Here is a 19,179-nt window from a genome sequence, read left to right on the forward strand (position 1 = left end):
AGAGATCCACATGACACAGGGCACAATAGAGATCCACATGACACAGGGCACAATAGAGATCCATATGACACACTGCACAATAGAGATCCACATGACACAGCACAACAGAGATTCACATGATACAAGGCACAATAGAGAGCTGCATGGTGACACATGGCACAATAGAGAAAGATTTACATGACAATACATGGCACAATAGACAGAGACTCACTTGGTGACACACAGCACAATTGACAGCAGACTGCCGGCACTGGGGGAGACCCTCTGTAAGTGGGATACATCTGACAATGTTGCTTCAAGGTATTTTGTTGACTTTTAGAATTTTAAAGGGTGTTTATGTCCAGAAGCTTTATGTGTTTCATTTATAACAGATTCTCATGAAAATATGTCTTTATGTTTGAATAATAAGAAAGGATAGGATTGAAAAGCATAGGCCTTTGTTTCATTGGTTTGTTGGTGTTATTATACTTATGAGTGGTAAAGCAGGCTAGTCTCAGAACACACTGAGAATACGGAATATTAAATTGGGTCAATGAAAAACTACATAAGTTTTCAAAGTTGGTATTTCCTGTTTCTAAATGTTCTTTGGGGAGCTGGTAAGATGGTTAAGCCACAAGGGCACTTGTCACCAAGCTTGGTGACCTGAGTCCAGTGACCAGAACTCACATGGTAGAAGGAAAGGACATATTCTAGCAAGATACCCTCTGACCTCCATACATGTACTAAAGTATACTTGTGCACAAATGGGCACCCATGGGCATTGTATGGTGTATATACATACATATGTACACACATACATGTACACAAACACACTAAATAAATGTTTAAATTATTCTTTTGTATTTCAGCTTTAACTGTTGCTCTTGATATTATCTGTGTGCAAAGAAAAACATCAGTTTTAGAAGTCATACAGGCAACTCTTTCTTGAGAAGCCTATGTCCATGTTTTTCATGTATATTGTTTGTCAGTTTTCAGCTGTTTTGCATAAGCTCTTGTTTCTGTTTGTTTGTTTGTTTGTTTGTTTGAAGAAAGAACCTTTGGCTGTCCCCGGCTGGCCTCAAACTCACTATACTTTAATAGCGAAAGATAACTTTAATCCTATGATCCTCTTGACTCTACCTTCCTACTGCTGGACATGTATCACTACACCCAGCTTGTGTGGTGCTGGGCTGGATCATAGGGCAACTGAGCCCATCTACTCTTGAAGTAGTTGGTGCTGCCAGGAGCAGATGTTCTCATTTTCATGAAAAGTCCTAAGTTATTAAAACATTTTAAATGCCATATTCTTAAGGTCTCTTAAAGATTTGAAGAATACCTATCTAACTGAAATATATATCTCTATATATCTATAAAACCTAACAAACATGACTACAAGCTTGACTATTATAGATGACTATTAATCTATATTTCTTAATTATACATTACATTTTTAAATGAGCTGCACAAATACAATATCTTAATCAAGAGCAGAAATATACATATAATAAAATTGACCTTAAATTTGTATCAATGAACCAAGATCCATAGCAATGCAAAGTATCCATCTCTATAGCATATCCCTCTTTAAATGTAAACAAACATTTTAAAATAATATTTGGGAATTTGGGCATAGTTCTCTCCAAACTGCTTCCTGCTTTTTGTTGAGCGAAATAATTTTGGAGATGTTCACGGTGACCTTTCAGGGGTTCTTGGTCCATAAAACCACATTAGCCTGTAAGAAATCCATAGGTTCTCATACTCTGTGGAACAAAAAGTAGAACCTCTTTTCCAAAGTAACATATCTTAGACCCAAATTTTGAAGTCAAGATTCCTTTAAAACATATATGTTGGTTTAGCTTAGTAGTCCATACAATGAAATGTCTCTCTGTACTTAGCTCCTACAGAGTCAAATGATTTAAAGAAAGCACAATAGTATACATAATCCAGACTCTCTGTGTATATTCCATTTTTATGTGGCTTATTTTTCTTACTCTATTACTTTTTCTACAAGTTTAATTTTTATTTTATCATCTTTACTCCTTTAATCCACGACTGTCTGTACTCTTTTATAACTATCTATACTCTTTTTTTCTCTCTCAAGCCTATATATATTTATCCAGTACTGTGACCCATTTAGAGGTCTTTTCCATCTGAATTTGTCTTTATTGTGTATCTGTAATTATCTTTTTCTGTCCAGGAGCACTTCTAAAATGCTAAGCATACATTACTAAGGACTAAGGATGCTTTGCCTTTTGGCTCTGCCAGTTCAACAAGACAGAGGTCCATTCATTGCCTCTGAGAGTCATTCTTTCCACCCTAGATTGAGGGTCGGGTTACAGCAGGCCTATGTTGCCATTAAACAAGTTGTAGCACTCTGTTCACAAACCCCATTTAACTGCTCCATCACCGGACCTCCTGAAAGAGTCAGAGTTCATGCTAGCAGCACAGCTCAGGAAGCCACCATTTTAAAACCTCACATGATTTTTTTTTCTTTTTTTTTTCTTTTCTTTTTTCTTTTTCTTTCTTTTTTTTTTGCTACCGCTGAATCAGGAATACCTCTCTTAAAGGAATCATGCTTCTGCTTGCTTCTACCAAACAGAACCCACCTGAAATGCTACTACCATGTTTAACTCTGTTCTTTTGTGTTTAAAATTCATCTTTAAGCTTTCTCAGGTTTTATGTGGACCATATTGGCATGCCAGTTTGTTGGCAGAGTCCCCTCGCTCATTTCCCAGATGTCCAGACTCCCGAAATAATCACACAGAAACTATATTATTTGCAATACTGTTTGGCCAATAGCTTAAGCATATATCTGGTTTACTCTTATACATTAAATTAAACCATTTCTATTAATCTGTGTATTGCCACATGGCTGTAGTTTACCAACAAGATCTGTCTCTAGCAGGCCTATGTGACTTCTCACTGACTCTGCCTTCTTTCTCTCTATATGTTTCTTCCAGCCTGGCTATTTTCTGTTAAGCTATTGGCCAAAAACATCTTTATTAATCAAAAAAATTAACACATATACAGAAGTACTTCCCATACCAAGGAACAGGGAAGGAGAAGGAGGAAGAAGAAGAAACTTTCAAATACATTTATGTTGTAGGAGGCCATTTGTTCATCTTCCAGATGCCCAGACTCCCAAAATAATCGCATAGAAACTATATTATTGAAAGCACTGCTTGGCCTATTAGCTCTAGCTTCTTATTTGCTAACTCTTACACATTAATTTAACCCATCTCCATTAATCTATGCATCACCATGAGGTCATGGCCTACCAGCAAAGTTTGAGTGCATCTGTCTCTGGTGGCGGCTCCATGGCTTCTCTCTAACTCCACCTCCTTTCTCCCAGCATTCACTTTAGTTTTCCCTGCCTAGGTCTACTCTACCCTATCAAGCCTAGACAGTTTTCTTTATTAATTAACCAATCGTATTCATAGCATACAGAGGGGACTCCCGTATCACATTCAAGCATAGTAAAAGTCAAAAAATAAATATTATCACCTGCTTTAGGCACTGGTGTAGATACTAGAACTCCGAAGATGAGCCGCTACCAAACACATTTTCTTTACTTTTAATTCAAGACAGAGCCTTACTGTGTGGCCCATGCTTAGCTTCAAATTCTTGATCCTCACTTCTTAGCCTTCCACGTACGGAGATTACAAGTACACTTCCCTTCCCTGACTTGGTGGTAAGACAGCATGTTAAACATTTATATCAATGTATCAAATTAAAGCTCAAAAAAAAAAAACAGTTAAGGAAAGTTACACGTGACAGTGAAATGCCTCCTCATGTAAATGATCACGTTATGGTAGGTGGAGAAGCCACTCATTGTTTCAAAGATAAACCTCTCTAAGTATGAATAAAGCAGGGAGCCTCCCCCTGATGTATGGCTCTCACTTAGAAAAACACCACACTTGGAGCATGATTGTCTTCAGGGATCCGGGTCATAAAGCAAGACTGGGCACACTTGAATTGATGCTCCCTTCTGTGACAGATTTTATTTATTTTTAAAGAATTTTTAAATAATATGCATTTATTTGCAAAACTCAGTTCTCTCCTTCTACCCTAGAGGACCCACTCGCTTTGTTAGGTTTGATGGAAAACACCGTTACCCACTAGGCTTTCGGACAGCCCTTGGATCTTTCTCAATACTAAGAAATAACAATTCAGAGAGGGATGCAGAAGGAGACCAAAAGGCAGAAAATGCATAGCAAATAAGCTTTGGGTCAGGCCATTTAAAGGGCTCATCTGTTTTGCATAACATCCTAGAACAAGATGAATCAGCTTGTGCTGAAATGACAGTTGGAGAAAGCACTCGCTGCTATCCAAAACACCACTGAAAATTTGATTTCTGGGGCTTAGAACATAGGCAGGAAAAATTATATAGGAAAAAATGCATCAAAACAGCCAGCATCAAATGAACATCATTTCCAAGTGCCACCACTTGATCCCTCCCCTAAAGGAAAATCTTCCCAGCCACTAAAACCCACCTATAATAGCTGTCCAATTCACTACGGGAAAGGAAATGGGTCGGGGGAGTTTCTCTGTGCTAATGATTTTGAAAGATTAAAATAGAAAAGATGAGTGCAGCCGTGGGTGATTGTGTCTTTGAACTGTTTTCGTTCATTTAAATTGATCACAGAGAGCCTTTTTTTTGTTTTGTTTTTTTTTTGTTTTTGTTTTTCGAGACAGGGTTTCTCTGTGGTTTTGGAGCCTGTCCTGAAACTAGCTCTTGTAGACCAGGCTGGTCTCGAACTCACAGAGATCCGCCTGCCTCTGCCTCCCAAGTGCTGGGATTAAAAGCGTGCGCCACCACCGCCCAGTACACAGAGAGCCTTAAATTTGAGGAGATCACGTTCCGTTCACAGACATTTTAATGTTAAAAAGCTGGGTGTCAACACCAAAAGCCCAGAACTCACCTCAAAGGGAGCAAAGATTATTTATCCTGGAGCCAAATATGAGTGACCCAGGAATACACAGACACATGGCCCCAAATGTCTTGTTCTAATACAGAAAGTTTCATGAAGCTTTTATAACTACAGAACAAAAGAAAAGTCACAGATTAAGGCACTTTTCAAAATCACTGGTGGAAACAAAGCCACACCCACTGTGGGTTTCAGCTACTGACTCATGACTTTCTTACCACTGGGGTTGCTGGAAACTTGGGGCCAGTTAACACGTCTCCAACAGTTCACATGATTGACTGTCACAAAGACTCTAGTGCACACACAGAGGTTTGTAAGATAGTATCAAGGGAGCTAAGATAACCCAATTATTTAGTTCAGGAGCTGCAACTTTCCAGCTCTCCCAAATCCCCAAATTCCAATCAGGTCTGTGCAACCTCCACCAAAAGTATGTTTGTTGATTTTTTTGTTGTTGTTGTTTGTTTTCTGGAAAATTTAGTGATACCAGCATTTAGTTGCCCAAAATGGCAATATACTTCGACTTCTCTGTAAGACAGTCCACTCTTATGTCACGCCTGAATTTCTAACTCAGCACAGGGGTTTCCAGGAGCGCACCGGTCTTCTGAAGCTTCACTATTGGGTCTGTTCTTAAGAAAGCCTTGAGTTTCATTAGATTTTTCAACTGGTTCATAACTCAAAATCTGCAATCACAGATAAACGTCACTTCTAGTTTGGAACTTTCCTTAGCTATGCAGAAGTCTGAAACTTTCTCTTTGTGTAAGCTGAAGGAAATAAATGTCATCTCCCTGCTTCTACCACACATGTGAACTAGAATGTTATGCATGTGCAAGTACATACTTAAGGTAGGTGCATGCATGGTATGAATCCATGTAAAATAAACGTAGACATGTATGTCATACAAAGGCACCATGCTTGATTTTATGACAATTAGCAGGTGCCCCAGTAACTGAACATACCCTGAAAGTGTGTTTCTTTGGTCTGTTACTAGAATCACCTTGCCTGGCCAAGACTAAATGTCCAACGAAATAATTGTTGAAACAATTTCCCTTCCACTAGACTCATGCTAATCATGTATCTTTAAATGAAAAAAAAATGTCCTTGCTTGGTAATTCAGTTATATTTTCAGTTATAAGAGCTGAGAACCTGAATTTTGGAAATTTAACCCCGAACTTTATTGAAATGTCATCATAAAATATACTCTGGCTCCATCTTTTTCTGACAAGTTTCACAATTTCATTTTTCTTTACTGCTGAATAAAAATTCATTTTATACATGTACCTTGTTTTCATTCCCCATTCATCGATGGATGGACGTAAAGCCTGCTTGCATTTCCTAACCATGGGTAAATAACCTGAGTGGAAACCCAACCCAGAACACTGACCCCCATTGCATGTGCTTTCTCACACATAGATCACAGCTTTGAGTTGTCAAATATTTATATTTAACTTGGAGTGTCTAGAGAGACCTGCCTGCTAAAGACGGACTTGGGATGGCTTGAAGAGAGGATAACAGAACACGTGAGGTATGCGAGTACAGAGAGGGAAAACCGTGGGAGACGAGGTGTGAATGGGGATGGGTGGGAATGGATGGGATGGAGAAACAGGTGGGGGCATAGGTTAACAAAAGCTAAGAATGTGTGAAGAAGTCTTATGGAAACCTGCTACTCTGTGAGATAATTGTTAGTGTATTTTGGAACAGAGGTTGAATAATACCCACCCCAGAAGTCATTGGCTTATTAAATGAAAATCCCCATGGAAGTTGTTGGTCAAGAAGGTCCCAGAGGCCGCCAATATAAGACAGGTTATAGCTCTTGGTTGTCACCGGAACTAAACAGCAAGACTCTGTTGCTGAAGCTAGCTCACCCTGAGAGGAACCAAGCTGGAACTGAGTTGGATGCTTCCTCCCTGATGGCTAGCTTACACACCAGAAGCTGCTATTCAGGAAGCCAGAGGGGAACTATCATCAGCCATTGTGTGTCATGCTCCAATACCACCTTACAAGGCAACATGTGCCAGCTGGTGCAAGAGTGGATGACTTCTGGAGGAGTCTTATGTGCGTTCTGATTGGATCTGAGGCCTGCTCCTCAGGAAGGGAAGACAAGTGATTCCATAAACCTGTCAAAGGCTTATGGCTAGTGAAGTCATAGACCCTGGGAGGGAACCTACTATTTATGCTTTGAGACGTTGACAAACTTCCATCTAAACATTTATGTTATGCCCATAGAGTTTTGCTCTCACCATTTGTCAGAAAAGCTTGTTTTATGCAGCAAACAACAGCATATTCAAACCCACGGCTAGTCAGGGTGCTAATAATTGGTTGGTAAGTGCTCCGCTCCCAAGATAGCATCCATATCACTCTGTGATATGGGGAACATCCAGGAAGAGGGAAAATTTAAAAATGTTAAGAACTGGATGGTGGGGGAAGGGTAATGACACACCCGCTGTCATCTGGGCATGGCCATTACACCGATGAACTCCCACAGGCACAGCTGCCTTCACAGGAAAGACAACTGAGCACGCTTGGACATGGTTGGACCTATCAATATTTCAACCACGGATGCCACAGGGATTCATGGGTCCCAGCTCCTCTGTGGAGAGACTACTGGCAGTTCATGGCTGCAAGCTAAGAGGGGGTTGTCTTTTTTGATGCAGCCATTGGTGAGTTAGCCCTGGTCCAGTGGGTGGCTTCACACCCATACCCACACAGGAGGACCTGGCTAAGATCAGTGGATCACAAGACAACAGGACAATCTGTTGAGGGGAAGTAGTGGTAGAAACTCAGACGAAGTAGCAGGGTGATTGCAACCAGAAAGCAATATGCCTATGAAATTGCCAAAGAATAAGCTAATTTTAAAAAAAATAAAAATAAAGAAGTTCATTTTTAGAGTCCTTTCTGTCACTATACTTCATTGAGAAGCATACTCAGCCAGGAGGAGGTTGGAGTCTGCTATACAATTCACGCTCATGATCCAGATGTCAATTTTCAGTATGTAAAGTCTACATGAAAGTTAATAGCAAACACTGAGTTCTCATGAGGTCTGACAGCAGGGAGAAAAAGTTCCCAAAAAGGGGTTTCTCTACAAAGAAAAATTGCCCATATTTCAGAAAATTCCCAACATCTGGTAGGGCTCTTGCTTCTAGCCTCTCATCTTCTTCATGTGGCCCTACTATGGCCTCCTTGCCCTTCTCTGGGGGAACTTAAAGAATACAACATAAAGAAATGTAACCTACTTTATTAGATCTATACCAAAACTTCAAATTGATGAATAGTGAACTTGAAAGAGAACTTGAATTAGAAGTTCAGTTTCCTGATTTAACAGGCAAGAAAGCTGAGACTTGTGAAAATTGCCCAACTAAAGGAATGAGATCAGCAGTTTAAAAATAATATGAAGGATTTATTTCCCCATTGTCTTTGCATTACCATTGCCATAAATTATATAATATACCAGAAATTCTTTTCCCAGTGGCAACTTTTTGAGGACATACATCTATTTTCTTTGATGTGACACATTCAAACCAATGTCCCCTCCTACTAATCCTGAAGAGGTGCAGGAGGACCTCTGCAAAGCAGTACTTCTTTCTAAACACATGGATTCCCCAATTGTATGGGATCTGTTGTCTGCCCAATTTAACATCTATCAATAGAAAAGAATTCCTAATGATTTTGGGTTTTGTAAATCAAAAAACTCTGATTGATCCTCCAACAAATACATTGGTTTTGAAAAATGTTCTATTTCCCTAAGTTCCCCCATCCTCCCCTTCTCACTTTTCTCTCCCCTTCTTCCCTAACCCCCATCCCACCCCACCCCACCCCCAAGATCCCAATTTTCTCTTAGGCAGTTTTGTCTACTTCCCATAGCCAAGAGGATAACTATATGTTTTTCCTTGTGTTCACTTTCTTATTTAGCTTCTTTAGGTTCTGCAATTGTAGACTCCGTGACCCTTATTTACGGCTAGAAACCAATTATGAGTGAGTACATCCCATGTTCATCTTTTTGGGTCTGGGTTACCTCACTCAGGATAGTGTTTTCTATTTCCATCCATTTGCATGCAAAATTCCAGTTAGTTCCTTGGGCAGCTGAGGATAGGGAACCTGAAATGACCCTATCCTATAGCAATACTGACGAATATCTTGCATATCACCATAGAACCTTCATCTGGTGATGGATGGAGATAGAGACAGAGACCCACACTGGAGCACTGGTCTGAGCTCCCAAGGTCCCAATGAGGAGTGGAAGGAGGGAGAAGATGAGCAAGGAAGTCAAGACCACTAGGGGTGCACCCACCCACTGAGACAGTGGAGCTGATCTATTGGGAGCTCACCAAGGCCAGCAGGACTGTGACTGAAAAAGCATGGGATAAAACTGGACTCTCTGAATATGGCGAACAATGAGGGCTGATGAGAAGCCAAGGACAATGGCTCGGGGTTTTGATCCTACTACATGTTCTGGCTTTGTGGGAGCCTAGCCAGTTTGGATGTTTACCTTCCTAGACATGGACGGATGGGGGAGGACCTTGGACTTTCCACAGGGCAGGGAACCCTGACTGCTCTTTGGACTGGAGAGGGAGGGGGAGAGGAGTGGGATGAGGGGGCGAAGGGTGGGAGGAGGGGGAGGGAAATTGGAGGCTGGGGGGGAGGCGGAAGCTTTTTTTTTTTCCTTTTCTCAATTAAAAAAAAAAAGAAAAATGTTCTAGCAGAACTCCCGAACAAAGAGACCTTGTGATGGAAGAGGTATATAATGGCTAGAGGAAATGGAAAAGGCAGCGATGTCAGCTCAGAGTGGGGGTCGGTGGGCTCTGCTTTCATTAATAGTGATGGAGAACACACATGCTCTGCCATGCTGTGTACTGTTGATCCTTGTTGGCTAATGAATGAGCAGAAATGTAGAGGCTGGACATGATGGATCAGAGAGCTGGGAGGTGCATGGTATGTAGGATAATTACACAGTCCAACAAAGAAGGCTTAACTGAAGAAATATCTGAAGCCTTGGTGTGGTGGCTTATGTCTGTAATTGCCAACACTCGTTAGGCAAAGGCAGGAGGATTGCCATGAGTTCATGGTCAACCTGTCATACATAGTGAGATGTAAGCCAGCCAGGATTTATTTAACAAGATGCTGTCTCAAAATAAGAGAAAATGAAAGAAGAGTATTGGGAGGCGGCTAGCGACCTGCTCTGAACATTCACAGTCTGCTCGGTCGTCTCCCAGCACACCTGATCACACAGTTCTATGAATGGGTTTTGCTCATCTGTCTTCACCTCTAAGTGGCAAACTCTGCTTTTAGGGTAAGGACTATGATCCTCATTTTCATATTCAAAGCTTAGCTACAAGGAACAAATGAAGAAGCCACTAAATGCATTAATTAATCAATTTATGCTACCTTGTTATGATGCTCACGAAACTACAAATGTCTTACTATGACATCTTGATGTCAGGCTAAATGTTGTCAATTTTATCTTGAAGATAACAGATTATCAATTAGCATATTTGACGTGAACTGAATGATGAGATCAGAACACTAATACCATAGTGCAGGTAAGAGCTGGAAGGTTGAGAAGGTGGTGGGGGCATGAGGAGAAACGGAAAATGGACATGAATGTGGATGTACCCCGCTCACCCACGTGTGACTGAAATGAATGCCAGGCCCTGAAACCCACTAACATTCTGATTCTATTGATCTATTTCCAACTGCTGTCTACATCATTAAAATATCTGCATCCACTTTGAGTCCAAAGTGCTTTTGACCTTTCTCTTCTGTAGCTAGACCTTTCCGTCTCTGGAGTGCTGTCATCCTGCGTATTTACACCGCCTTCCATCACGGCTCCCCAGTCTGACAGCACACCATGATGTGTTTCAGAGGCAACGAGGAAAGCACCCCGTCTCTTACCTTGATGGCTTCCATTGATCCTGTCAGCAAGTGCATCAACGAATATGGAAAAACAAATCATGCACTCTGACCTTGCCTTAGGATGAGAAACATTAATTCCAACATTAATTCAACTTGAAGTTTTGAAAAGGAAAATAGACATAGATGGTGAATATGGGGGTTGTTCTTAAAGAGCCTTAAGTGAAGAGGAGATTTGTTTCATTGTTATTTTAGCTTGTTTCTTTCTTTTTGTGGTGCTTGGTGTGCCTAGAGCCTTAGGCAAACTTAACTCCATCTCTGTCTATACCAGTGCCCTCTTTCCTCTTTTTATTCTGAGAACAGGTCTACTAAGTCACCCAGGCTAGCCTTTGGCTCTCTGCCACTGAACTAGGTCTTAAATGTGAGATCCTCTGACCTCAGCCTTGGAGGGAAACTTTTTTAAAACCTGCACAATAACTTCTTTACCACAGACAAGCATCTATGCTAAAGCTGGCTGTATGAGAACACAGTAAGAAGGGGTTCAGCCTCTGCCCAAAGGTTCAGCAGAATGGAAACATCAGCCTCACCTCACACGTTTCCCCTTGAGGTTAGCACAGTCTTCCTACCTCAGTTCTGAGAAAGAGAGGGAGCTTTTCTACTGAAACCACCAGGAGTCAGGCAGCGTTCAGTCAGACTGAGACTCAGATGTTCTAGACTGAATTCTGCTTTTAGATTGACTTCTTTTATTGTCTGTGTGGAAGTTGTTTTTCCTCACACGCATACCCAGCAGCCTCAGAGGCCAGAAGAGGCCACAGGGTTCTGCTCCAGCTGGAGATATGAATTATTGGGAACCATCAGGGTATACTGGGAACCAAACTCAAGCTCTCTGCAAGGGCAACAAGTGCTCTCCACTGCTGAGCCATCTTTCCAGCCCCTGAGGTAAACTTTTCGTGAGTTAATAATGTGTAGATCTTGCAAGGTGAAAGAAGCATTAGTAGCTTAGGAATATAGTGTCTTTAGCTCTGGTTAGAAAAAGCGTGAGAGCGCTTTTCTCTGGCTATAGTTGAGAAGGTTATGACTGGTTAGCCAAGCACGACTTGGGCTTTAATGGAGGAAGCCTGAAAGGTCTGGATCGTTCATCACTTTTTTAAAGTTTGTTTTGGGGAGTTCTTTTGTTTGGGCCTATTACTTTGACTACTTTCCTGCTAGATGTTGAAGACCATAACAATGCCAAAATTAACCTTTTAAAAGCTATTAAGGACAGTTGTCCCATCTGCTGTTGTACATGGAGATCCTGCTGTGTCATTTCCTTTGAAGCACTGAAGGGATTCTTCTGTGTTGACCCTCTTCTTTGCAGAACATACACTGGTTAGAGTCTAACTTAGGAGATTTTGGGGGCCTCTGATCAGAAAGACAGGCGGCTTGCCTTAGCTGTAGGATCCTTTGAGAAAGGTCTCAATAAATAGCTGATCAGGAAGTAGTGGCAAAAATTCCAGCCCCATTGACCGCTCACGTGCATCTGCACTGGCCTCCAGGTTTGGTTGTTGAACATTCAGAAGGTTTGGTTGCACCTTTTCTTTCCCTTAAGCAGGTAGAGCACCAAGGCAGGGAGCTTACAGACCTAGCACAAGGCAGAGATAGTGCAGAGGCTGGCCTCCCTGAGAGGGGTCTTAGCAAAGGGTATATATTAGGGATATGAGTCACCAGAAGCTTACCTGAACAGTAGAACATAATATGGCCTCCGGCTGTGCCTTCATGGAAGCAACTGTACTATTCTCTTATAAGCCACCGGGGAGGTTGGGAACCTGTACCATGTGCCACATATTATTGGATATTATTGGGAAAACTGGAGGTCCCTGTTAAGGTTCTTTTAGGTTAATGTAAAGATTATTTTAGTCTTTGATAACAGAAGAATGCCCTCCAGGCCCAGCTTCCCGTTCTTCAGTCCTCAGAGTGGCTTATTAATTCAGGTAAGGTCACGAGTGTTGGTTTCAAATGGGGCTTTGAGTTGCTTCTGGACGCATCCCACCAAGGGCAGTTTCTTCCAATCCAGTCCCTGACTGCCAACAGAGATGAGCTTGTGCAATCCAGACACCTGCCAGAACTAATAGCTGACAGCTTCCTCTTGATGTCGCGCTTTGAAAATCTGCTGATGTTTGCTCTAATAGTTGCCTGTGAGACGCTCAGCCTTGGCATTCAACCATGCAATGGGGTCTTCCATTTACACACCGCAAGGCTCTGTGTACCTGGCACTGAGGATGCTGTGATTCTGACTCATAAACTCTTATAAGAACCCAACAAGGTAGGCATTTTTCTTCCCAGGTTAAAGAGGAGGCTCAGACAGTTTGCATGATGTACTCAAACTCACAGTGCCAATTATAAAGTGTTGGGATAGAAACCTAGGCCAGCCTTACTTGAGTAAAATGTGTGTAGAAGGTCCAAGATTCTTGTCTGGGTAGCAAGATGCCACCCCACCTCCTCAGGAGTGGTGGTTTCCATGAGAAATGTCCCCCATAGTCTCAGTTGTTCAGGAGGAAGAAGTGCATCATGGGAGGCAGGCTTTAGGGTTTAAGGCTCAACATTTTCAGTTTCCTGTCCCTGTCTAGTGCCAGGGTTGAGGTGTTCTCAGTCTCCTCCCTCAGTTACTACCACGTGCTGCAGCGCAGCCCCGCCTTGGTGAACTCTTATTCCTCTGGAACCAGGAGCTAAAATTAATTCACATCGGTTAACCATTTTGCGTTATCTTGTTTGATCGCGGCAAAAGAAAAGAAACTAATGCACCAGTTCCACGATTGAAAGATTAGCCCACCTCTGAGTTCTCCTCTAATCGGCAGCGTGGGTGTAGGGTCAGGCTCAGGATGGGGACATTTGCTTGCCTATTTGCTATGTCCTTGTGTTTATCAAACTACCACAATACCTTGTTAAAAGCAGCTCTGCTGAAATCAGAGTTCCCATCCATTTTCCTTGGCTTTTTACATTGCTCAAGTCTATTTTGTTCTTATTCAAACATAGAAAAAGAAACCCTTCAGGCAGGAGAACTCTGCTAACTACAAAAAATTAAAAAAAAGTAAAAATAAAAAATTACTACTAATACCTTAGTTTCAAGTCAGAGAAGTTGGTTTACTTAATTTGTCAAGCACAAAGGAAGTCCTATGCCCCCAAAAGTGAGGTCAAGGAGGCTCAGAATGCCAACTGGAGATGCTCAGTTAGCTAGGAACTTGCCCTGGCCTAAGTCTTGGGCCTACCGAGTTTGTCCAGGTCCAGACTAAATGGATGGGAGTAGCTGAAAAATGTTAGCACTTGCGCAAGCATCACTGCAAAGAATGGAATGGGAAGAGAAAGAGCAATCAGCTGCAAAGCCTTAACAACCCAGAGGCAGGGAGGATATGGGGTGAACAGTAGGTCCAGGATCACCTCTGAATGGAAGACCCACATAATCAAAGAGACTCAGCAGGTACAGAGAAAGCATCAAGCTGAGGTGGCAAGTCTAGACCATTTCCTCAAAGCTGAGTGCGCCCCTGTACCTCCTTATCAGGTGCCATCTGAAAACACAGCACCTACAGTTTACCTTGGCATTTACCTGCAGCTGAACCCTGTATTGTTCAGTTCTATGGTCAATGTCATTAAGATAGAAACTATGCTTCCCTAATATTTTCCCCTAAATGGCTCTAGGTTAGTGCTGACTGGGGACAAAAATTAAGTCAAAGTTATTATTCCTCATGACTGTCAGGAAGAATGACTGACAGCTACTTATCAGGCTCCAGGGTCCCTCACTCTCCTCTGCCTCCTATGCAACTCTTCTTCCCAACTTCTGGATTTTTTGCTTAGCAGAGGCCTCATGTCCACCACTAGGAGCCTAGCTGCAGATCCACATAGAACTCAGCTGCAGGACTCTGATGTCCTTTTATGGCTTCTTCTCCACCACAATCCAGTGGCTAACGTCCCCGCAGCCATGCCTGATGCATTACACAGATGCTAGAAGTGAAAACTCGGCTCCTCACTCTTGCACACTGAGCCATCTCCTGCCCTGGCCGACATTTCTTTATGTAAGCTCCTTCCATTTCAAATAGAGCCTAAATTATACTTTTCTATGTCACTTCAGTTTAATTCTGAGCCTCCTCTGGGACAGTAGGATGATGAAGGTAGAATTTTTCAACCCCTATTGTAGGTGTAAGTAAGGAAGTCACAATAGACTGGAATAAAGGATAAATAATTATTTGGGAACATTTACACAATAAAGGTAAAGAGCGGGCATGGTCTTCTGCCCTAGGGACACAGGAAGCTGCGATCAGATCTCCAACTACCACATGAGAGAGTGAGCATGCTTCCTGTCTGGGCTTATCAGTCCACATGTAGTACCTCAGACAACACCCTAATGGGCCAGCACCCCAAAACCTATTGGTGAAATGAATTCCCAAAACACTTCCCTCTTATGTCTAAATAAGAGGGATCTAAACGTAATACAAAACTATATCCAGTAAGAACAAAGATCAAGTATTATTCAGGAAAAAGGCAAAAACATACACAAAAATAGAACTACAACCATCATAAACATCAGGCAAGAAACACGTGCTAAATGTCCAATCTACGGTAATTAGCAAATAACAGATTTCAATAGTTATCCTATCCTGGAGTCTAAGTCTTATACCTAAAATGCCTTAGCTATGTTATGTTATGAGAGTATATTAGCCATGACTATCTAGTTTTCAATCCCAACAAAGACTTGAGGAGGAAAATAATGTTACCATGTTACCCGAGTAAGCAAGCAACTTCCAAAAAGTACAAGAAATGATAGAAAAAACTGGCTGGTTACCTGGACAGTCACCCAAAGTCATTTGCAGTGTTGGGGCAACCAGCCTTCACTGAGGCCTAGAGTATCTGACAGACCATTTTTAGAAGCAGCAAGATTTGAAAGACTGTCCTACCCCATCTTGGCAAAGTTCAGCAGTTGCTTTTGCTTGTATCCTGTTTTTTTCCAGTTTGAACAGTGCACATATTGCACTGAGGCAAGAGCAGTTCTTTGCACAAAGGCCAGTTTTGCCAATAAGTGGCATAGAAAATAAGCTCCAAGTGGAGTGTCTTTGATGTTCAACATTCTCAAGAATAAATCTGTGCTGCCAGGAGCAACCCATGTCTCATTAACACAATCCTGAGTTATCTAAGTGCCATGTTTTACAGGTCTTTGAAATGTTTGAAGATTGCCTGTCTATGCAGAGTACATCTCTATGCATCAAGACCATAACAGTACTAGAAGTGTGACAAACATGGGTGACTATTAACCTGTAATTCTTAACCTGTATATCTGAAAGACTAAAGCTTCATAGAACAATCTTTAAGCAGATGTGAGCACAAGGACAATAACCTCAAAATTGTATCAATATAAAAATATCTTGATCAGATGTAGAAATGTATAGTACAATATGATAAAAATATCCTAAAATCGCATCAATATGCAAAATATCTTAAGCAGAGGTAAGAACATACAGTATAACAAAATATCTTTACAATATTTGTACACAAATGTAAATATAAATAACATATTAAATATAATTTAATTTATTATAAATATAATTTATTATCAATATACAAATGGTCTGAGACAGGAATACAAGGATAATTTTACATATGTATCAATATACAAATAATCTATACCAATGTAAATTGTCTATAATGAATAATTCACAAGTATACACATTAATCTACCTATTATCACATCCCACCCATTCCCCCTTTTTTTCCCCAAAAAGATTCCTGAGCCTAAACTTCATATTCTATTCCCAACTCTAGATAACTTATAACCAACCCCATATAGATGGGAAGTAAGTGGAGCCACTGGCAGTAGAACCAGGATCTAACCCTAATGCATGAACTGACTTTGTGGATACCATTTTCTATGGAGGGATACCTTGCTTAGCCTAGGCACTATGAGAGACAGGGGGAAACCTTGATTCTGCCTCAAAAAGGTGATGGGACAGATTTGACTTCCCATGGGAGATCTTACATCTTTAAAGATATGGGGTGGGGTGGCAGATGGGGTGAGCAGGAGGAGAAAAGGGGAGGTGAACTGGAATAGGTATATATAAATAAATAAACAAGAAAGCAAGCAGGCTGAACAAGGTATAGGGAGCAAGTCATTAGTAACATTCTTCCATGTTTTCTGCATCAGCTCCCGACTCCTGGCTCCTGCCCTGCTTAAATTCCTGTCCTGACCTCCACTAGTGAAGAACTAGAATCTGGAAGAGAGGACTTCACCTTTTGTCAGTCAGCTTCAGAAAGATTTAAGCATAAGCACCGAAGTGATTAGAAACAACATGGCTCAAAGGAAGTCATCTCAGAGAAAACAGACAAGGTATGTGAAGGAAGAGTTTCATATATAAGACTGTAGACTGTAACTGTTAACCACAACTGCTTACCCTTAGCTCAAAATGCCATGGACTCATAGCCTAGATAAAGATTTATATCAAAACTAATGTCAAGCCATGTCTAGCATGACCAACTGCATACTCACACCAGGGACATATGTCTGATGGAAATCTATTCTCATGTATCTGATATGATAATAATAATAATCTGTATCACATGAAAAAAACACATGCTGTTAAGCAATCTTTTCTTATAAAGGATAAGCTTCATGCCTAATAAAGATACATTGAGGTGCAATTCCTTTGAGTCTTGTGTCTGGCATTCAGCAACTCCTTACCTATTCCCGAGACCCTGTCCCGTTGGTCCCAGTGCTCCAGCTGATCTGGTCCGTAGCAACACAATCTGGCCAAAAACCAACTACTGGACTGCAGTTTCTCTTACATCAACCACCTAGGAGTCGCGCTGTAAGAAGCAACACCTCCTCACCTCTACCATCCTCCAGGAAGCTGCGAAAAGCAGCAACCATACATGAGTGCATCTCCATCCACATTAGCCAGGCTGGTGTCCAGATGGGCAATGCCTGCTGGGAACTCTAGAACATGGCATCTGGAACATGACATCCAGCCTGACAATCAGTGCCAAGTGACAAGAAATTGGGGGAAGAGATGACTCCTTCAATACCATCTTCAGCGAGACACCTTCTCTGCAGGCACTCTTCCTTGAAGCTTGTGCCACATCTTACGTGAGAGACCATGCAGACTCAGACTCCACAGGTGGCTTGACATGGTGTTGCTTGAAGAAGAGTCCTACTATCAATTTGTTTTGGTACTGGCGTTTCCTGGAGTGAGTTCTTCACACATCTCATGTATGTTATCAAGATGTCTCCCTTCCAGTGGCATCCTGTCATCTATGAAGTGTTCGTAGACCTGGAACCCACAGTTATTGATAAAAGTTTGCACTGGTTCCTACCACCAGCTCTTCCACCCTGAGCAGCTCGTCACAGGTAAGGAAGATGCTGCCAAAAACTATGCCCGTGGCCATTACACCATTGGCAAGGAAATCATTGACCTTGTCTTGCACAGAATTCGTAGACTGGCCAACCAGTGCACAGGTCTCCAGGGCTTCTTGGTTTTTCACAGCTTTGGCGGGGGCACTGGCTCTGGGTTCACCTCCCTGCTGATGGAGAGGCTCTCTGTTGATTATGGAAAGAAGTCCAAGCTGAAGTTCTCCATCTACCTAGCACCCCAGGTTTCCACTGCTGTGGTTGAGCGTCCTACAATTCCATCCTCACCACCCACACCACCCTGGAGCACTCTGATTGTGCCTTCATGGTAGACAACGGGGCCATCTATGACATCTGTCTTAGAAACCTCGACATTGAGCACCCCACCTACACTAACCTTAACCGCCTCATTAGCCAGATCGTGTTCTCTATCACTGCTTCCCTCAGATTTGTTGGAGCCCTGAGTGTTGACCTGACATGTTGATAAAGTATTGTTTTCAGATATTCTTGAAAGCAGGTCCAGCAGAGCAGAAGATACTTCATGTCCTGGAGAACAAGATTCAGGTGCCACCATGTGGAGACCAGACAGCAAGATCATGCCAGACATCTCCTTTGGTGATGTCTTCGTTGGCTTGTCTCTTCTGGACCCTGGAGATGTCTGCATCTTCTCTCCTCAGAGCCCTGGAGACGTCCTCATCGTTCCTTTTCCTCAAAGCCCTGGTGTGACTTCATCGTCTTCTCTCCTCAGAGCCCTTGAAATAAACAGCATCAACTGAAAAAAAATTCAACCATTCTTTTTCTTCATGTCATTAATTTAAGAATTTTATACATTCTTAAATTGTTGGAAATTTTGAAAATATGCTTTAGTGTTCACTTCTGTTTGGTCTATTTATGTTGTATTACCTGATGTTTTAATATTCAGTGCTCCTCAAGCACTTCTGTGGGGACACTGTCAAAGCTGCAGGCTATGTAAAATAGTAACATGAAGCAAATATTTAAAAGGAACAAAAGAATGAAAGAACTAGGGAGTGAAGTGGGAGGAGGAGAGGAAGTGGGAATTTT

The 19,179-nt window shown here is 41.8% G+C and overlaps 1 pseudogene; it reads left to right on the forward strand.

Annotated features, from left to right (window-relative positions):
• Positions 1-18,601, forward strand: part of LOC101984478 — a 53,981-nt pseudogene extending 35,380 nt beyond the window's left edge.
• Positions 18,602-19,179: the final 578 nt, after the last annotated feature.

The sequence above is a fragment of the Microtus ochrogaster genome, chromosome 24 (assembly GCF_000317375.1).
Source record: "Microtus ochrogaster isolate Prairie Vole_2 chromosome 24, MicOch1.0, whole genome shotgun sequence".
In the NCBI taxonomy this organism is placed as follows: domain Eukaryota; kingdom Metazoa; phylum Chordata; class Mammalia; order Rodentia; family Cricetidae; genus Microtus; species Microtus ochrogaster.